This window comes from Ahaetulla prasina, chromosome 4 (genome assembly GCF_028640845.1).
Source record: "Ahaetulla prasina isolate Xishuangbanna chromosome 4, ASM2864084v1, whole genome shotgun sequence".
NCBI classification, from domain to species: Eukaryota; Metazoa; Chordata; class Lepidosauria; order Squamata; family Colubridae; genus Ahaetulla; species Ahaetulla prasina.
In genome coordinates this window covers 37,270,899-37,282,204 of record NC_080542.1, presented here as the reverse complement: position 1 = coordinate 37,282,204, position 11,306 = coordinate 37,270,899, and the positions used below count along the sequence as shown (strand labels likewise).

At 36.8% G+C, this 11,306-nt stretch overlaps 1 protein-coding gene across 1 annotated transcript in view; it reads right to left on the bottom strand.

The window, feature by feature from the left end:
* HOXB3 (homeobox B3) overlaps positions 1 to 11,306 on the bottom strand; it is an 81,036-nt gene that overhangs the window by 44,928 nt on the left and 24,802 nt on the right. The gene's annotated exons all lie outside the window — the stretch shown is intronic.

Here is an 11,306-nt window from a genome sequence, read left to right as displayed (position 1 = left end):
TCGGTACTTTGCATTCTTTTTTGATATTTTAAAAACGATAGTAATATTTTAATTTCACACACACACCAAAATCGGATATTCCAAAATTTCTCCAAAATTAGGAAGACACAATATCCTAAACTCCCATTCCTACCCGACTTGTCCGCGCATATTTTGTCAAAAGTCAATACATCCAATGTCTCTCCGTAGCGAATATTTAAAATCAATTTTAAAAAATCAAAGAAGTTTGTTGAGAACAAATATGAAACGAGTGAAAAGAACGGGATTCTACGGGTTTGTAGGATATTCATTTTCTTGCCTCTGCTTAAATTTTGTGAGCGAGTCAAACCAGTGGCAAAGATAGATAGAGGTTATTTGGGATCGATAGAAACATCATTAACCAATTCGAGTTACCCATCCTTTAAATGACAGCAAGCTTCTGGTTTAAACTGGTTCTCTTTCCCATGTTTACAAGATAAAAATTGTATAAACCTTAAGCAGAAGAAGAAAGAATTGGGATTAATTTCATCAGATTGTGATGGGCATTAACTGAAGAAATCCGATTTTTAAAAAGTTTGGAAAGAGGTTACAGGGTTTCTATATACAACACAAATGCACGCACATACGCGTGTGTGTGTGTGTGTGTGTGTGTGTGTGTGTGTGTGTGTGTGTGTGTGTACCGATAAACATATCCCTAACTCACAAATATCCTGAGAGTCCCTTTTCATTATACCGCACTGCCCCATCTTCCTTTTGTAAACTCCACGGGGCAGGGATCTGTTTCTTCTACTGGGATTTCTTTCCCAATAAGCTTTCAATGCAATAGGGAAAAAAATTAATCTTTAGATGACAATAAAAAGTGGGAAAAAACATCTGAGATAGGTGCTGTTTATATAATTATATAAATTTAAATTATAAATTTATAAATTAAATATATAAATTTATAAATTAAATATATAAATGTGTATAAATGTATACACATGTATGTATGTATATATGTAAAACCTCACAGAAGAAGGTGTACCAATGGCAACACACACAAAAAAGGAAAAATCTTCTTAAGAAACAAATGTCTTTAACGATTTATTCTCCTTTTTTTCTCTCCTTCTTCTTTCTTTAAGGCTGGGCTCCGCTCCGTAGGGTTTGTGTCAACTACATATTCCCCTAGATGCGAATTTGTGAGACAGCTTCTTTTACACAAATTCGGATCTACAGGGTACATACAGAAGACAGAGAGACCTTCTCCTTTGCCAAAAAGGGAGAAAAATGTTAGTTTTCAGCCAAAAGGTTGGCATTAGGAAAAACAATGGTCTAGTTTCAAAAGAAACTCTGGAATTGTGGGCATTTGTAAAATAGTGCAAATTAGCCAGAAACTATAGTAGAATCCATTACAGTTTCATCCATCACAAAAGGGCATGCATCTTTAGAAACATAATCTGAAATCCACCGGTTAAAGAGGAACATTAAATAAAAAGAAATTCATTTTGAATCTAATTCAACAAGATTTATTCTTTCATTAAAACGAAAATCACTCCTTTGCATGACTTTGTGGTAGTAAATAACTTCCAGACATTGCAAAGATTTTTTAGGCATCTGGATAACTACTTTGCATAAAATGAGAAATAGAGAAGAAAAGACAGGGAAATCTGGAAATAATTTTAGAGGTAGACAGGAAAGTAGGGTGTGGTTCTTTTTTCTTCACATTTCCTTTAAATCCCAGAAAAATGAAGAAGAGAAAAGATCAAAGAAATGTAATTGCAGTCCTCCAACCAAAATGGGGATATAAAACAATAAAATATGTATCCTGGGTAAACCATTCATCTTCTCTAGGTAGGAAAGAGGAAAGCTGTAGGCACACATTTGAAAGAGACAAAATAACCCCAGTATTGTTTTAGGATGTGTTACTAATTGTCCCTAAGCCTTACTGAATTCAGGTTCTCTACTCCTAAATTGGTCATAGGATTTTTCACTGTTACAGCAGAAAGAAGAAGCTTTTCTGATAGCCAGGCTTATTTATCAGAAGAACAATTTATTCATTTTCCTCTGAGGTTGGGATTGAACTGCTAGACCCTCTGGATAAAATTATCAGTATATGGCCTTCTCCGGATATATTCTTTATCAGCAGAATATGTAAGCACAACATTCTATTCTACACACATGCATTTAGGAATAATTTTTACTGACTAATACAAATTTTTTCTCACCTAAACTGTGTAGGGTGTGTTGCATTTTGGAAAGCAAAACTATTCGCTTCAGGAATAAATACAGTATTAATTTCAGACAAAACAAAACATTTGAAAGGAAATGTGACTAAACTTATCACTATTATTTTCCGGTTTTCCCTCCTTCTGAACTTCCTACCAAACAATATCCCTCCACCCTCCTAGCCAAAAAAAAAAAAAACAACCCTCATATGAGAAATGTGTTCTTGTTCCTTTTTTCCAAAAATAAAATTTCTAATAATAATATTGAATATTTTAATTATTCAATGTAAATAAGCGTATTTTAAATATTTTAAATCCATTTTCAGCAGAACTTTCTTTTAACTATGTCCAAATTGACTATCTACATCGAAAAATGGAGTGTCAACATATCATTTTGTCTTTATAGTGGGGAACATATACCTTTCCAAGCATACAAATCTCATTGGCAGATGAACATTAAAGGGCATTAAGAACTAAGCTACAAATCTTCAGTTAAAAAAAAAATCAAAGCCAACTTAATGAGGAATAGAGATCAATGAGTGAGGCTTACTTCAGAAGTAAGCTTTTTTCAATTCTTGTGATCAAAGTTGAAAAGAAATTCCTGCACTCTTCAAGAAAGTTTACCAAATATGGATGCACACTAGTTACATCTTTCAGACACCAACACTTGTTTTTCTTCTGATCTGGATCTTTTCCATTTTTCCCTTGCCTGTTTTTGGGAGGGGAGGTGTTATATGTACATTCTATCCGAGTTTCCTTTAAGATACAGGCTTTCCAGGAAACGAAAAATGAGAATAATTTTGTCTTTTAAAACAAACAAACAAAAACAGAAATGTCGGTACAAGTTTTAAAAATTCGTTGTTCAAATAGACAAATGTGGGGAGGGGGTTATCCAGTGTCACCAGCACCCCTAGCGTTTAGCAGAAATGTTCACACTTTGCTCTTCCAAAGCACACAAACCCCGAAATCAAAAGAAACAACAACGTTCCCGTCTCTTGCCCCCCTCCCCTTCGCAATTCCTCCCCGCCCCCTAACCTTCTGCGCTTAATTGGGTGAGGGAGAGGAAGCATTTTCGATTGCTCTAATAAAAGTGTCTTAACTTTTCGGAAGTTTGGAAAGAGAGATTTAGTCAAGCGACTTCTGCATTTCAAAAGGAAAAGTTAATGAGGCTTTAAAAAAAACCAACCTCATCGCAAAAAGTGGCTAAGGTTCCTATTTGCAAAATGCAATAAAATTAAGTAGATGGGAGAGAATGGTTGGGAAGGGTTGCTTTCAAAGGGGGCTCACTTTTCTGGATCCTGTGAGAAAAGGGGATTCCAAGGGGAGTCTCTCTCATCAACATATATAGAGAAAGCACCTGCCCGAACATTGCATCTTAAGACATTGCAAAATAATGTCACTCTAGTAAAGAAAGTTTGTGCCCTTTTCCATTTTCGGAGGGAGGGGGTTGCGCAAAATAGTCACAATGCTTATGGCTATCCTCTTTCGGACTAGAACTATGTTGACTTCGGAGGAGGGTGGATTCATAGCACCCTTTGCCAGCATGAACCCAAGGAGCTTCAGGGACTGATCCATAAGCGTCTTTACCCCAAATCCCAGTTTCATAGTCCTCAAAGCTCCTTAAATATTCTCGAAGTCACTCCCGTTCCCTTTTCCCACAGTTACAAAAATCAGTGTGCTCACTGCCAGCTAGGATACAAAATGCAGCCGACTATCCCAACCACTTCAACCGCAATCCACCCCTTGCCATGCAACCCTAATACCAACCAGAAAAGTAGATCCTTCGTTTATATCTTCCCCTCCTCCATATCAGATATTATTTTCTCCAAAAGTCTTTCTCTCTCTTTCTTTCTTTTTCGCTTTTCTTTCTTTCTTTTTACTTTCTTTCTTTTTTGCTTTCTTTTGTTTTTCGCTTTTCTTTGTTTTTCTCTTTTCTTTCTTTCTTTCTTTCTTTCTTTCTTTCTTTCTTTCTTTCTTTCTTTCTTTCTGCTTTTAAAGCTTACAGTATATTGGGGTACTAGCTTTCAAGCAGCCTTAGGCCTAACTGAGTCTTTTCTATTCGGATACTGGCAAGTTTTCGTATTAATCTCCATAGTTTGTCAGTCTTTGTTAAACAGCTAGGCGTGTCCCGAGCGCCTCCAACATTTTAATATTTGTTAGACGCGCTGACCTGAGTTTCACCCCACTCCCAGGCTCTCCCCCTTGCATTTCTATAATACGCTTGCATAGTTCTCTCGGTCATATTGAATTTTACTCAGGTCATTACTTTGGACAGGAGAGAAGTGGAGAGAATGCCAGGGCCAGGCTCATGAACGCAATCCTGCCCTTTATAGGGGCCATAGTAGTTTAGTCCTTTTAATATACATCCTTTTTAATATATATTTTAAATATAACACAATACATTCTTGTGGATACAGCCTACAGGCACAGCCATCAGTATACTATGCACCCAACACTTATAATAGGATTAGGATGCATGCAATATAGTACAATATATATACAGAGAAAAAGACAATGAGAGAGAGAAGGAACAAGAATTGTACAACTTTTTTATTTTGTTTTTGGGAAAGAGAAGGATTTTTTTTTCTTTGTTTGGTCTTAAGAGGTTATTTTGAAACTAGAGTTGTCACAGGGGAGGAATTGTAGGAAACACTTGGCACAAAGGAGAGTGATAGTCTCTCTAGCAAAGGGAGGAGGAGGAACAGAGAGAAAAGAGAATTGTCTGTACAATTCTCCTAAATATGCTATCTTTACATTTGAGTAAAATGGCACCAAGCAATAAAAAAATTGTAGGTCAAATCTCATTTATATCTGGTACAGTGGCCCCTTCAAAATATTTAGATGCCTCTTAAAGATACTAACTAATCAAAAGAAAAATAATATTTGTGGAAATGTTCTCAGTATTAGCCTAACTCATCCAAGTTACATTTTTACTATTATAATTATTTAAGGCCTTTTTAATTGTGCTATCTTATTTATTCTTTTGCATATGCCACTTATTCTACAGGTCCCAAACACAGAGCAATGTTTTGCATAGGTTACTGACAAAGCTGGCAAATTGCCATTAAATTATTGCTATGAAGAGGTCATTACATTGATTGCCTTGTAGAAATAACCATTCCCTTTCATTTTATCTCTACATGGGACACAAGCTTTGTCCAATAACAAGCAAGCTTCAGTGGTTTCTTCCCTTTTTCCCCTAATTGATATTTCTTCAGTGGCTATTTCTATAGGACTGGGTTATGTGAGGGCATGAAAACTGAAAGCGGTAGGTTGGACAGGCTCCTATTAGAAGCCAAGTAAACCTGTATATTAGGAACATAGACTTGGGACTGTTATCCATTCACACACACATTCCTTCATAATAATGCACTAACTAGAGATGACTGCACTTTAGAGATAACTGAATTAATTAGAGATACCAGGGAATGGATCACCCAAGTTCCAACTATACAGCGGGCCATTTATTTAGTGGTATTTTATAAAATACCAAGCAAAAACTATGCCATCCATTAGAATAAAACCTTTACCTCCCCCCCCCCCACATGCGCAAATACATTTCTATGGATATGCACATGAGAAATAAAACACAAATTGGAAATTAATTCCAGACAGATCCTTAAATATGTTGCATATATTATTAAATATAAATATTTTGCCCTTGACTTCTTTGGTCAACTTAATTTTAATAATCCAACCAAAGGAAACTAAAATTTCAACTCAAGTAATTCATCTCCTAAAGATGAGAAAGAAAGCGAGACTGAGATTCTAGAATGGTTCCTTATCTTTAATAGTACTCTATATCCCCATACAGTCTTTTTTTGTAAACAAATTGAATCTTTTCAATAATATTTGCTTCTAACTTTTGTATTTTTGAAAAAATATAGTTTTTAACTCACTTAGCTTTTTGATATTCACTTGAGATTGTAACCATGGCAGAGAATAGCAAGTCTTCCTATAAGTGATTTCAGTATAGTGTAATAAATTGGTTGAAATCCAAAGTTTGATAAATACACAGTAAAAACATGGAAATGAAATGCTGCTATGTTGTTATTATTTGCTTTAATCAAGAGTTTTTTCTTTCAATATTATAATTCTATTTTTTTTTCTTTTAAAGGTTGAAGAAAGGTTCCCTATCATTCGAAATTAAATGGCCTTTTACAATTAATTTAATCCACCCCTCTTTCATTACTCATTTTTACTAAGTATATTCTGCAGCAATAATACTAAAGAGAAGGCATTTTCCCCATGTAAATTCAGAGACTCTAATTACTAAAGAGGAATGTGAGTTACCTATTCCTAGTGTAAAGCTAAAAAGAACCTATCTGGACCATTCTTAGGTTAGCATCTTAAAAATACTTCTGTCAAGTAATCAAATATTCAATTTCTCTGTCATTTAACTACTTCATATATTGGTGTGCAATTGTATTTAAATGGTAATATGTTCTGAAGGGTATTAACTGGATAAGGCAACTGCATTCATTTTTTAAATAAAATTCTGGAATACAGAATATTATCTGCTTAAATACAGATAAAAAGAGAATATAAATTCACAAACAAAATGTATAAACAAAGAGAACCTTGACTGAAAATAGTTTCAAAACAAAAAGTTCAATATTCAGTATTGAATTTCAAAATATTTTTTATTTTTTTTTAACTTTTTAAAAATTTCTTGTTTAAAAGAGGAAACCATTCAAAGTAGCCAATTGCTATTAATGAGACAAAAGACTTTTTCAGCATACTGGGAAATTGTATCAGACAATTTGATGGACTTCTCCCTTTATATTTGAACACCATATTAATATATAAACGAAGAATATTTAGTGAAAATATATCTGCCAAAGAAAAGGAAACTCCATAACTCAATGTAATCTTTATTTATTTTCAAGAATGTTTTTGTACCTACAGAAGTTCTTCCCTTGCATCTTTCCCATACTTTCCAAACTTTTTCCTTCACTACCCAAAACTGCTTATCAGAAAGTTCATTTTACCCAATATAGTTAAAAGACATTAAGTCAATTTAAATATCCCTGTCCTGATTGTGTAGTGGTTCTGTGTGTATTATCTACCCACCCCACCCACCCCAAAAAAATTACTTTTACTCAATTTTTGTTAATTTACCCAGGTTTAGCAAACACTGCTCTAAATCCCTGAAAACTGCCTGCAAATTGCCGCTCTAAATCTCTGTACATTCAAAGCTGGATTAGGTTCTAAATCCTTTGGAACCTCATTTTGGAGTAATGTGAGGGAAAGATTTAGAACATTACTGCCAACATAAATTAAGATTTATGATGATTACTATTATTATTATGCACCATTAAAGGTAATTTCTTAATTTCAAATCTATTTTTCTGTGTGATTAAAAAATAGCACTTAAGGACATAGATTTCTAACCAAGGGAAGGCTTGCAGCCAATACTGTAATATTAATATTATTCTACATTCTATATCTAGAACAAGTTATACTTCCTAAAAGCTCATGTTCTTGAATTCCAATTCATCTTGCTGATTTTTTAAATCTATGGGATTGATGCTAAATTGGTCAAAATGCATGTAAGGTGGCTCATATAAAAACGTCAATATGACCATTCAAGGGCAAGGTTTTATGGCTAAAAGCTGTTGCTATCAAAGAACGTGCTAACTGTGGAATGGTAGTTGCCCAAGCCCATTCATTTCTGCGGAATTTGCCCTGGAAGCTCAGGACGCTGGGCTGTGGCCAAGGTGTTCAGAGGCACTTTTTCTTGGAAAAACGAGAGAACGGAGCAGAGGAGGGAGGTAGAGAGGGCGGAGATCCTTCAGAGCCCCAAAGAAAAGCGCCAGTCCAACTTGCCCCAGGTACGGTTCCTCCTAACGCCGGGAGTTCCCATTGCACTTCCTAATTCCTTTCGCTCACGTTCACCTTCCCTCCTCCCTCGCCAGAAAGCCTCTTCCTCTCCTCCCCTCCCCTCCCCCCCCCGCCTCCCGCTCTCTTTGGAGCTGACATCCCGTCTATCCACCGCCTCCAACACAAGACCTGGTCTCGCACCGCCTAAACTTTTGACCCTCGCCTTTTTGACCCTTGGCGCTATAATGGCTGCTCTCTCCAATCGGCCTTAAGACGGCCTTAGTCCTTTGCCAGATTCCCGAACCTATACCGATCGATACTTCCGGCCGTCGTTCCTTCCCCAATTTTGCAATATGCCCCTCTCCATAATATATTTGCCCTCCGGGTGCGAAAAGGGAGGGAAGGAAAGTCGAAAAAATGAGGCAGCTGGAATTGTAGCGGGCAGGTCTCTTTTCCTCCCTCTGTTTCATGCCGGGCAGCGGCGGTGGAAAGTAGCCTCACCCCCACCCACCCCGCTTCTCAGGGCAAAGCTTCTCGAGGAAAGAAGGACCCTCTTTAGGCGCATCGCCGAGGAGGGCTGGAGAGCTGCTGTGAACTGGTCTGAAGCGAGCTCTGCTGGCAATACTGCGTTGTTACAAGCACCGAGTTTCACTCTTCTCCCTCAGCTCCAGCTCCTTTTCCCCCCAAGCCCAAATCCACCAATATGGTACTTCTATAAAGTTATTTTTAGGACAAATTGTCAGTTTGTGTTTCTTGTGGTAAAACAACAAATCCTTTCACAAAATGTGGAAAATCAATTCCAGAAGATTAGGCCTGTCAGGAACAGCCTATCCATCCTCAAAACCCTGAGGCTTGGCACTGTAAAATCCTAAGCCCGCTCAGGGGTCCGGAAAAACCTGCTGAATTGCATAGAGTTTGCCATCTGTAGAATGGGGGGGATAGGGGGGAAACCGCTATCCCCAAGGCTACCTGGTACTTGGGAAACAATTTTGGAGGATCAACTGCTGTGAAATTGTTCAAAAAGGAAGAGAATGTCCGAATTTCAAAGAGGAAACAAGTGAGGACTTATTGACTTCTTACAAGAAAGAGCTCTACTTTCTCCGATGGTTAATTTTTATTTGATATTTAAAACCAAGGATGGGATCTTGGCATGGCAAGTACAGGTCAATTGCACCCAAAAACGACATTCTGCCCAATCAAGTTCATTGCTTGATCTGTTCTCCATCTTCTCAAAATTGATCATATCTCCCTCACCTACATTGTAAGAGAGAAACTGGCAGAGCCAGTAAATCTTCCTGAGTGAACGATTCTCTCTTCCTCTTCCTTCTTTATTACTTTGTTGTGTTTTTCTGTACTCAAAGCTGCTTACTCTGCCTAGCAATCAGTCGGTTAGCCAAAAAAAAAAAAAAAACAGTGGGGGGAGTGAAGAGGAAGGAAGAGGAAAAATAAGCAAAATCTCAAGCAATGGCTGGAATAAACTTCCAACTATTTGCTATGTGTGGCTTTCCTCAGTCAGAAAAAAACGAGTTTAAAGGGCTGCAACTATCAACAGGAGAGAAGGGCAATTTTGCATTTTATCTTCAAAGAAACCCTGGATATGTCCCCAAATTTCTAAAAAATGATGGTTTCCTATGAAATGGACTTCTGGGAGAAAAGGTTTCCAAGGCAAAACCTTAATGTTTCATCCTGCCAACAACATTCTAAGTTCTTCCCATTACTCTACAGTTTTGGAAATTGTTTGTGGGGTTGAAGATGATACTTAATGATAGGGACTTGAATGGTAGCGATTTGCCTAAAATTGCCCAGGAAAACGTCTAAAGATGTTATCACATATACCCTCCTTAGAGGGGGAAAAGAAACTTTAAAAAGAAAAACATAAACAATCAATGCACTAAGATAAGAATGAAAGAAGTTTGGAAGAAAGCTTGCAAAAGAAGGGGGGGGAGGGAAGTCTAGTGACATGAATAGGACTTAAAATGGGACACTCCCAGAGCACTTGAAGAAAAGTCTCCCATTGCATTTGTACAGGGAAGTGGAGGTCCTTCCCCTTCAGAGATGCCTGCGTTTTACCTCTGTCTGCTGACCTAGGAATGATCCCCAGTGCCTATGAATTATTGATGAGCTGTAAGAACCGTCCCCCACTTTTCAGTATGCAAACCCCATTACACTGTTAAAATGGCGATTTAATCGTTTGGAATAGCTTTGCTTTGCTTCCTCCTCACCCTTCTCCCGCCCCTCCACAGAACTCATTTGTGCCCCCTTTCATTTAATTTTCTTAATTAAAATCCTTTCACAGATTTTAATTCCTCCTCCTCCTCTGTCCCTATAAAAAAGAGGACAAGAGAAAGAAAAAAGCCGAACTCCACACCTTAAAAAACTATGTTGCATTTTAAATAATACAATTTAAACAAATTTAAAAATAGTTACCATTATTCTTTTTAGTAGAAGGACAAATGAGCATTGACTATTGTCCTATTAATTAAATGTTTTAGATGCAATATTCAGTAACCTTTCCTTGGCAGTGACACGGTATGTTAAAGGGGAAAAAAGAGAGATGAGAATTCAAGAAAAACTGAGTGAGAGAAAAGAGGGGAAAATATGTGTTTAGTTCTATTCATGTCCCACAATGTTATTTGAAGTTTAATCTCCAAAAGTAAAAATATAAAGAATTAGAATGAAGACAATTTCAGGGTAAATATATTGAAATCTCATTGATTTCAATGAGAAATAAGCAATATCACCTATTGAAATAAAGAGGATTTACACATATACACAACTAGCACTCTTTTTAAAAATTCTATTAGCAAGTTGTTTACACACACACACCTAGTAAGTTTTCTTGCCTCTTTTTAAATTTTATTTACTATTTTTATGCTTTTAATATTGTATTGCATACCACCCAGAGTCCCTCTGTGAAGAAAATAGGCAGTTCTTAAATATAAGTAAATGGTGTGTGTGTGTGTTTGCAGGATCTAATCTGAGTTGATCACTAGAACTAGAGATTTAGTCTTCCAGGCTTTCAAATTAATGCTGGAGCCCATCTTCAGGGAATTTAACTCTCTATGTGTTTGGGTCTGTGGACAACTAGCAAATTGTGCACGCATACGCAGAGAGAAAGAAAGAGAAAAAGAAAGAAAGGCCTGTTTAAATCATGGGATCTCTGCCATTGTACAGCATCCTGTAAACCAGATAGAAGGCCAAAATCCTGATATGAGATAAATAACATTCTTTTTGTTTCATTTGCTTCCTCACACGGACTGAGCACCAACAGGATTTCGGAAAATGGCCTGTTTAGGGCCC